This window comes from Cotesia typhae, unplaced genomic scaffold, assembly GCF_013202065.1.
Source record: "Cotesia typhae breed Kobodo isofemale line unplaced genomic scaffold, CoteBio_Ctyphae scaffold_13, whole genome shotgun sequence".
Classification (NCBI taxonomy): domain Eukaryota; kingdom Metazoa; phylum Arthropoda; class Insecta; order Hymenoptera; family Braconidae; genus Cotesia; species Cotesia typhae.
The window spans coordinates 4939894-4951000 of NW_027423774.1; the positions used below are offsets into that span (position 1 = coordinate 4939894).

Here is an 11107-nt window from a genome sequence, read left to right on the forward strand (position 1 = left end):
ACAAGTGAAAATTTTTAAAAGAACTTTTTTTTTTTGTAATTAATTTGTTAAACAAATTTTTAAAATTAACAGCTAACCGCTAACTTCAGTACTATGACACAAACTATAGCATTTTACTATGTGAGACCAAACAGTAGTGAAAATAACTCGCTGAAGTTGAAGACCCATGCTAAGATGTCAAGTGCATCATCTGTTGAGTTTATTTTTTTTGACTATTTTCAGAAAAGTAAAACACTCATCCTACCCCTTGGGAGGTCTTAAAAAATACACAAACTTTGACAAGTAACTATTCATCATTCAATATAATAATTCTTCGGGCAAAAATTAATCAGTCTGAAGTGAGGAGATCTATGAATTGTAAATTACAAAACTATATATTATTTTTATGATACTGAAGTTAGCTGACATCTGTCATTTTTTTTATTTTTACAACAAATAGATTACTACTGAGAAACAATTTTATAAAAAATTACAATAATAATATTTAGTATTTTTTTTGTAATTTCTTTTTTGAAAAAAATCAGCTGACATCTTACAATTAATGAAATTTTCATGATAAATTAATTAAGAAAATATTTTTGAAAATTTGCACTTGAAATTTTTCTTACAATAATTTAATTTTTATAAAAATCTGAAGAGTTGTAAAGTATCAGCTGATTTCAGTATTATTGTAAAAAAAAATATTTTTAAAAAACTTGCTCTGGTAATTTTAGACATAGAATTTTTTTTATAATTAATTTAGTTGTAAAATTCAAAATAGTTAATATATTTTTTCTTTTAGGTTTTTTAAATGAAGTTTTAGTCGGTCTTCTCTGGTGATTTGGAGCCCAAGATAACACGGATGTGAAGAAGTTTTAAGAGGTAACAAAAAAGTACATTTGACATTCATCTTAGTTTTAGTTTAGATAAGACCGTTTGAAGAGGAGAGTATACTTGGGTACTATATATATATATTTTTTTTTAAAAGAGTAGGAGTTTCGTATTTATGTCGGGCCCTACTAGAAATCTAAAAAGACCCTGCCGGTGTAGCAGGTCATAAAATCTCAAGGGAACAAAATTGCCAATGCCTTATACTTATACTTATACTACTATTCGTGAAGCCAAGATCTTTTTGTGATGTCGAAACGGTCTTAGCGCAGTAGGGTTTCTGCTAGATTTAAACTTAAACCTAGCACAACACAAATTACTATTTTAACATCAAAAAAAGAAAATTATGGCGGACATGGATCCGTGAGCTTTTTTAAACTTTATCTTGACAATAGCTTTTTTCAAATTCATTATTCCGACCTTTTCTTATACGCTCTTGCACAAATACAATTCATTTAGTTTTTTCCAGGATACATTGTGACATTGAGGTAACATGCTCTGCTTCATTTTCCGTATACCTGTTTGTCCACTTTACGACCAAACTCTCCTTCTATATGCATGTATATATATATAGGTACAATAATGCCTACCCGGTATATCCGAATATAAATATAAACATTTTATTCATAAATCTCGAGATTTTGTTAAATATTCATCCTGCTGATGGAATTCAAATCGTTAAATTTTAAAACCGGAAATGTTGTTATTTACAACTTAGTTTTTAAAGGTAAATTTTGGAGTTGAAGTTTAAATTTTTGGTAATTTATACTGAAGTTTATAAAACGAAAAAGAAAATTTAGAATTTTCAATAAAAATTTTACCTATTTAAATTAAGTTTAATGTCAAACTATTTCTTAATTTATTTTTTCTTTAAATTTAAAGTTCATCTTAAATTTTTTTATGTAAAAAATTATTTTTTCCATAATTTTTAATCTCTAATTTTTGTAATAAATATTAACAGTAAATTTTTAGATTAAATTTCAATAAAAAATTCTAATTTTGAAATTGAAGAAATAAATGAAAATATTTATTTAAATAACGATACATTCGTTTTAAAATGAGCTTTAGAAAGATCTTTTCATTGTTTTATAGATTTTTTTGTGATAGTTAATTTTTTATAAAATTTTTAGGGCAGTTTTGAATATTAATTTTTAAATAAATTAAAAAATTCCCCAACTTATGTCTATTGAGACTGATAAAAAAAATTGCTGTTAATAATTGGATCATTAAAAACAATTTTTTTAACTACTCCAAAATTATAACAAAAATTTTTAATTTAAATTTCATGAAATTTTCCATCAAAATCTTCCTCAAAATAAATAAACAATTAAAATCTAAAAAAACAAGTCAATTAAAAAAATTTTTTTTGTAATCTATATTTTTATCAAAATTTAGTGTCAAGATCACCAAAAAACGAGCAACTGTTAAAAGATAAGATATCTACAAATAAAAAAACTAGATATATTAAGTCTATTTCTGATTTATAATTTTGTGATACATGAGGGTGTAATGCTTTATGGAAGAAACGAAAGATATATCGCATGCGAACAAAGGAGTAGGTTTTGTATAGGCTTATGTACTATACGTGCTTGCCCCACCTATTTATATATACATATATTCGCATATAGACAAACACATATGTATATATATATATATAATACCTACGTCGTTCTCATACTTAACTCTTCACGCGCGCACGCAAATAATATATATACACATATATAAATGAAGAATATGTATATATATATATATATATATCCTCATAAGCATCAGCAGTTGACGGACAAAGGAGAGGTTCCGTATCGCGCCGCATGCGTTCATGGCCGTACAGTGCGTGTTTATAATCTTCTATATATATATATATATATATATATATAATATATATGTATATATATTTATATATATATTTTTATTAACGCAGCTTCCGTTTACCTTATTTTATTTCTTCATGGTTAAAAAATGATTTTATAAAAAGAAACTTAAGGTAAAGGTAAATTTCCTTAAAGATATAGCTTCACAAGAAGAAAACATAAACTGTTCGCACGTGCACAATATATAAATAATAATAATAATAATAATAATTTCAAACTTGTCAATATTATTATTATTATTATTGTTGTTGTTGTTGTTGTTATTGTTATTATTATTTATATATGCGTGATTAATTAAATAATTAATGAAGAATTATTTTATTAAATTGTAATATAAAAGAAGAAATATCAGAAATTATTTAATTTTTTTACAATTATATTTATATTTACAATTATATATTCTTCTTACTAAAGAAGAAATGTTTAAAAAATTTTCCATGTTTAAAACTTTAAAAAAAGTACCAAAAATTGCATTTTATATTACAAATTAATTTAATATTAATATTAATAATAATAATAATAATAATAATAATAATAATAATAATAATAATAATAATAATAATAATAAAAGAAACGCATTAAAATTTTACATATATTTTTTGTACCCCAGCCAAATTTATTTATAAAAATCCATAAAAATAATTTTATCAATTAATAAATAAAGTTATAAAGTGGATAATGTCTTATAATGATTGTAATTTTTATATTTATTATTTATAGGTATGAGTATGTATGAGTGTGAATAATATATATATGTATGAGTATAAGTTTAAGTCTGGTTGATTTAAAGTAACGCAATTTAGCGTGTACTTTTTCCAATGACTGTACACTTCTTGGAATGGAGAGTATCTTTGATACAAGAGGGAGCGAGAGATCTGCGCGAACAAAGTGAGCTCAGAAGAAATTGTATTTTTTTTTTTTTTGTATTACAAACATAAGTATAAATTTATAAATATATGATAATATTTTATTTATTTATTTATTTCTTCATTATTGTAAATTTTTTTTTATTTCACTCACTTTGAAGTTATTTTTTTATTGATACGCTCATTTATCACACGAGTTAGGTCGAATTTATCTCCGATTACCATTTCGGGTTATCGTTTAAATTAATTGGAGTAGACTTATAATTGTACACTAAATTAAAACCTTCAATTATATCAATTCAATGTTTTATAAAAATACTTTGACAATTGTCTTCTTAATTAAAAAATTAATAAATAAATAAATTAATTAATAACAATAATGATAATAATAATCTTGATACTTACTTGGCCATTCAACTTCTTATACTAAATACGTGATTACATTATGAATTTATTATTTTTCTCAAGGATACCCGCTATATATATTCTATCATTATTATTATTATTATTTTTACATTAATCTGTAAGTATATATGCTGTATAATATCATTTTATCGCTTTTTTTAACACCAACAATTTGTTGAGATTATGACTCTGATAATTTTTTATATTTTTAGGTTAGAACTTGGAACTGATGTCTATCTCGATTTCTTTATAATAAAAATAGAGAAAATAGGAAAGGCATAAATATGAGTGAGTATTATATAATTAAAATGTAAAATAATTTGATTAAAAAATTATATACCCATAAATTGATTGGTATTTGATTTTATGTTATCACAAAAATCAAACTTGTGTCGCTTAATTTTATTTAAATGTATTTTTTATTGTCGAGTAGCAATGAATTGATTAATGCACAAAGAACCACGAGAAGATGGTGGGAGCGTGATCAACATCTGGTAATTTCGGATATTGACGTCATAAGCGGTCTTACTGTAGTCCAGAGAATAACAAACAGCAATGAAATGATGAGACGGGATGAGGTTATGTTGTGTTATCTGTAACAGAATAAATATAAATGTAAGTATTTTATTATTATTATTATTATTTATATGTATGATTAATTAAATAATGAATGAAGTATTTTTGAGTAAATTTTAATGTAAAAGAAGAAATATCAGAAATTATTTAATTTTATTATAATTATATTCTTATTGCTAAAGAAGAAATGTATAAAAAATTTTTCACGATTGAAACTTTGAAAAATCTACCAAAAATTACATTTCATATTAAAAATTGATTTAACAATAATAATAATAATAATAATAATAATAATAATAATAATGAAGATGATGATGATGAGAGTAATAATATACGACGGTCTGCATTTATTTTCTGACAAGAAGGTATAGGAACCATCACTAGTTGACCTCACTCATTGTTTCTAATCCCACAATAAATTGAAGCTGCAGCTGTACGAGCAATTGATACAAATTTACTGATGTACAGTCCGACTCATCATCTTCATTCAGAATATTATTCAAGTAATTTATACAAATACAAATACATAGTATATTATATATACACGAACAGGATAATTTAAATTATATTAGTAATAATAATAATAATAATTATTATTATTATTAATTTTAAAATTACATTATTATTATTATTTATTCATTTTTGTCTTTATAATTACTTACCTAGTCAAGAAAATTTTTTTGGTAAAAACAAATATAGTCTTCTTGAAAATTTTTTAAGTTAAGCATTTTTTTTTACTAAGATAAAAAAAATTAAATAGCTTAAAAAATTTTAGATTTTTCATGTAGAAAATTTTTATTATTAATAATAACAATTAATTTTCTTGAATAAATAAAAATATTATTAATAATTAAAATGTTTCAAGATAAAGTAAAAAAAAAAAAATCTCCAGGATAATTTATGTATGAGGATATGTACATATTGTTTTTTTTTAATTTTTATTTTATAGACAAAAAAAAAAGGTATTAGATATTCAGCAAAAGATCCAAGCAGAGGCAAAGTAAAAGGAAGTTTTGAAAACGTGATGCCGTTGTTAAAAACTTTGAACAAAGCTCTGAAGAAATGGTGATAAAAATTTAACCGCGAAGATATATAAGGGACTAAATAAAACGAAAGACATTACAACGGCAACTAATAATGATGAAAATAATAATAACAATAATGATAATACATACATAATACTACGTACGTTTTTACTCGTACAGTAGTATTGTGCGTCACGTTACGCATATGTAATGCTTACAAGTTATATGCGTTTAATGATTCCCAACATCTTTATGAGCACCCGCACTAGCTAGACGCAGAATATTCTCTGAAAAAACACTTAAAGACCATCAAGCAAGTGTGGGTAATTTTTTTTTTTTTTAATTTTTATAAATTATAATTTATAAATACAATATAATATAAATGATCAGATGATCAGAGTATGAGATCGCTAAAGATTTTGTAGTTAATAATAAAAATAAGTGATGGGTCTGCGAATAAGAGACCTCAAGTCTGAAGAGTGAAGTAATTTGCCATGGGGGTTTTTTTTCCAACGTTTTTTTACGTTACTATGCTTTTATTTTTTACTTGTCTTTCTTCCGTGCTGGCAAGTCTCTCTCTTTCAGCATCTTCCAAACCGCCACAGGAATAACAGAACCTGTTTCTGTCTCAACTGTAGTACTTATATATATATATATATATATATATATATATATATATATATATATATATATATATATATATATATATATATATATATATATATATATATATATATATATATATATATATATATATATATATATATATATATATATATATATATATATATATATATATATATATATATATATATATATATATATATATATATATATATATATATATATATATATATATATATATATATATATATATATATATATATATATATATATATATATATATATATATATATATATATATATATATATATATATATATATATATATATATATATATATATATATATATATATATATATATATATATATATATATATATATATATATATATATATATATATATATATATATATATATATATATATATATATATATATATATATATATATATATATATATATATATAGATATATATAGATATATAGATATATAGATATACTTATGGACAGTTTTTTATTTTTAATCTTTTCTCTTTTTAGTTATAACGTTGTGCGAGCTTCATTTCTCACTCAGTTTCATGTATACACAGCAAAACGGCATTATACGATACACCAGACCACTTACACTGCACCTCCCAGTTTCTTTTTCCTTTTCAGTGGTTCAGTCTCTTAATGTTTTTTTTTCTTTATGTTTTTTTTACTCTCATTCTCATATTTTTCTTATATTTCGTGATAGTCTCACTCTTACTATTCATTACTTCAAGCTCTTAACAAACATAAAAAATGATAAACAAAACTCCCTAACAATTCATCATGTATTTCTTCTTATAGTTATTTTCATTTTCTATTTTATTATTATTATTATTATTGTTTATATGTATGATTTATTAAATAATTAATGAAGAATTATTTTACTAAATTGTAATGTAAAAGAAGAAATATCAGAAATTATTTAATTTTATAATAATTATATTCTTCTTGCTAAAGAAGAAATGTATACAAAATTTTCTATCATTAAAATTTTGAAAAATGTACCAAAAATTACATTTTATACTAAAATTAATTTAATAATAATAATAATAATAATAATAGTAATAATTAAATATTTTATTATTATTATTATTATTATTTTTTTAATGTAATTTATACAAAAAATTAATTATAATTATTAATTAATTTATCAAGTAATAATAAAAATGTTTTTTGTTTCAGGTTTGAAGATATAAGCCAATTATTATTATTATAAAAAAATACAAAGCAAGCTTAATATACCATGATAATGAAAAAAAAATTTAATATATAATTTTTTACATGGTAAAAAAAAATATTTTACTCCAAAAAATCTTCAAGAAGAATATATAAATAATTTAAATCAAAAAAATTTTTTTACTGGGTAAATAATAAAAGTGAAAATAATAATTATAATAAAAGCGACTATAATTATGAATTTTTTTTTAGATGTATTACTTTCACAACAACTGATTAGAATCGCCGTTAATTATTGATACAATTGAATAAGCAGTGAATAATCATAACCGGAAGGAAGTTGTGTGATAATTGAAAGTAGTTTCCTTATCAATATATAAATTTCAAAATATAAAATATATATATACATATATATATCTATGATAATATGAGCTGATATATGTGTTGTATTGTACACTGAATATTGTATAAGTAAGCAACAGAACTCACTACTCATCGAGTAGTGTATATTTGTGCGGACAATGGAATCGGAGAAGATAATGTATGTACAGATATTCAAATTACTAAAAAAGTAAAAAAAAGTGCAGACAATTCGTTAGCAAGTATCACACGTTGAGGCATTCTTGCGTCAAGCCATGTCAAGGGAGAGTGTCGTGCAACAATGCACGTGAATATGCAGCTCTTTGAGTATTCTATGGTCATAAGTACACATCATCATGTCGCATCGTCTTCACTCCAAGACGTGCGATGTCTCGATCGCCATTGTAAATTACAAGGATGTAAGGGCTTATGACTGGCTTCTGGTCACTAAAAATATTCCTTTTCATCCTTACCTCATTTCTTATTTTTTTTATTTTCAGCTTATATCATATCAAATATCAAGTTACTCAATATAAATAAGATAACGTAAAAAATCCATCACCTGCTTTGATATTGATACAATATTCTGGAGTTTTTGGGGTTGAATCTAGATGGCGCCACGCTAGCGGCTCTCGCAAGTGGTGTCAGCTCTGACCACTGTTATATTTAAGTATTCTACAGATTAATTTGGAAACGACCTTGTATCTTGTTTACTATTGACATTTTTAAAGATATAAGCTCATCTCGACATTACACTCATCAAGAGCTTTCATTTGAGTACCCACATCAATTTTTCATACATTTTATATATTTATATATATTATATATATATATTTAAATATATGAAAAATATATCAAAATGCATGTGGGTACTCAAATGAAAACTCTTGATGAGTGGGTGTATCATCAGAATGAGCTTATATTTAACAAAATTTATTATTTAATAAAGTAAAATTTTATTTATTTATAGTTTACAAAGTGACTGCAAGGTTGCTAGTATGTAATAATGTATTAATGGTTTAATATACTATTAAGAACATTATAACGCATTATTATGTCAATAAAAATTTCTAAAATCTTATTAATCTTCGGAAGGGGGAGGGGATAAACCTGTTATGCCAAATTGCGGGGTGGATATGACGTTATAACTTGTAATAAATATTATTTTTTAGATAACGCAAACTCGGTTGAGATTCGGATGGTTTGGAGCCGAAGAGAGGACACCTGTATAAAATACGGAGTAAAAAAGGCGACGTAGGAGGGAGAAGCTAAAAAAAAAATTTAGTGCATCCTGTTTAGGGGTGAGCAAGAAGGAAGAAAGAAAACCGGTCGGTCTGGTTGGTCTGGTCCTTGATTTGGAGTGGTATGTAAGTAGCCAAGTGGTTCCTCTATATGATACTATCTTTTATTTTTCTTCTTCATATTATATTCTTCATAACACACACTCTATTCCCTTAGTCATCGGATGACAATATTATTTTTATTTTTTTTTTTGACATTTCTCCGTAAAAGTTAGATTTTTAAATTCACTTTTACTTATGCTAATCATCCAGATTTCATCAATGATTATTGTTAGCTAGTAAAAGTAATATAATTCTGTCTGATGGGTGACACTTATTGATAAGTGTTTACAAGAGTTAATTGTATAAGCAATAAGAGTCATGAAGGCGAGGTAACAATGGGTTTACCAAGCGCGAATGAAAGACGAGGGAAAGTGTTGTCCTACTTCCGTACCCGTAAGTCTGTGGCTTGATTCCATACCATATAACATACACAATATATACATTACACAGTATACATGCTCTAACACATCACAGTTAAACTCTTTAAGCGCGTGAGTAATATAAAGTACTTGGGAGGTAATCATAGTACATATATTTATATGTATGTAGGTACCCGGGCAAATAAATTAAACAAATTAAATATATATATATACTTATTAACAACCGGCGGTGTTAATTATGCACACACGAATAACATTTTAAATTCCTTTATGTAATATTAAACATATAAATACATCTTGTGTGTCGCAATTGTATGATAGGTATAAATAATCAATTCAATACGAGGTATACTTATTTTATGTTTACTCATTGATTTACTTTTCACAACTCGCATTAATGCAATTACCAAAGTATCAACACAAATAATTATAGTAAGAAATATTTTTACATTTATCGCTAAAGTATTTTTTTTTTATCATTAATTAAATATAAATAATAGTATTGTTTTTATTAATTTAATTATCATAATAATAATAATTATAATAATAATAATATTGCCAGACTTAAAAAAAAAATTAACTGTACACTTATAAATATAAATATTTTTAATTTGACATTATTAAGGGTGGAAATACGTGTAGAAAGAGGTTTTCATGATAATTTTTTTATTTATTTTTTTTAATGAATGAAAAATTAATTTTTTAGTAAAAAATTGATGTGACGTTTTCATTGTTGTCGCTTTTCGTTGCTATGGTGACCCTGTTGGCAACGGTTGCCATAGCAACGGTTACCACGGGAACTTTATTTATCAAAACGGTTACCATAGCAACCGTTACTATGGAAACGGTTACCATAGCAACTTTATCTGTAGAAACTGTTACCATAGCAACGATTACTATGAAAAAGGTTACCATGGAAAATTTATTTATGGAAACGGTTACTATAGCAACGGTTATTATGAAAATGGTTACCATAGCAACTATTAAATATTAATGAGTAAAATTTGTAAATCTCTAAATATGAATCTCAATTTTAAGCGATATTTTCATTTAAGCTATTTTTTTTTTAAATAAACAATATATGAAAAAATGATAAAAAATCACGACTTACTTCAACAGCTCTCTAAAAAATGTAAATTTTTACTTTTTTTTTTTTTTCCTGAAATTGAGGTTCATACAAATATAAAAAAGAAGATACACATATGAAAAAATTATTTTTCTGTGCTATTGATTGCAGATAAAAATTGTGGCTTCCACACTGCACACCAACTGCTAAGTCGGATAACAACCTATGATGTGTATCAACTGATATATTCGCTATTTGTTAAGTTATATTGTTGTTAACTACAGAAAAATACTCATAAATATATATCTATAAAATAACTAGATAGTTTCGATAATTAATATTAATTTTTTTTACCTTAAAAAAAATTAATAAAAAACTAGCATGAAAACTTCTTTCTATTCGTAGTTTCCTGCTTAATGTGCAATCGGATATTGACACCGATTATTTTAAAAAAACTTTGGTAGAGCGTGTATTTAAAAAAGATATTATTGCATTAGTGGAATATTTATTGTACAATAT

At 24.1% G+C, this 11107-nt stretch overlaps 2 long non-coding RNA genes across 2 annotated transcripts; one reads left to right on the plus strand and one right to left on the minus strand.

Annotated features, from left to right (window-relative positions):
• The first annotated feature begins 231 nt into the window (after nt 1-231).
• On the plus strand, nt 232-10905 carry LOC141535143 (uncharacterized). The gene is made up of 9 exons (XR_012480555.1): nt 232-357; nt 782-861; nt 4222-4297; nt 4443-4624; nt 5535-5929; nt 7446-7626; nt 7692-8218; nt 8300-9166; nt 10760-10905. It is a non-coding gene; the product is annotated as an uncharacterized LOC141535143 (long non-coding RNA).
• Nucleotides 4153-5897, minus strand: LOC141535145 (uncharacterized). Its single transcript, XR_012480557.1, has 3 exons — nt 5761-5897; nt 4350-4602; nt 4153-4254 (listed from the first exon to the last, which is right to left on the minus strand). It is a non-coding gene; the product is annotated as an uncharacterized LOC141535145 (long non-coding RNA).
• Nucleotides 10906-11107: the final 202 nt, after the last annotated feature.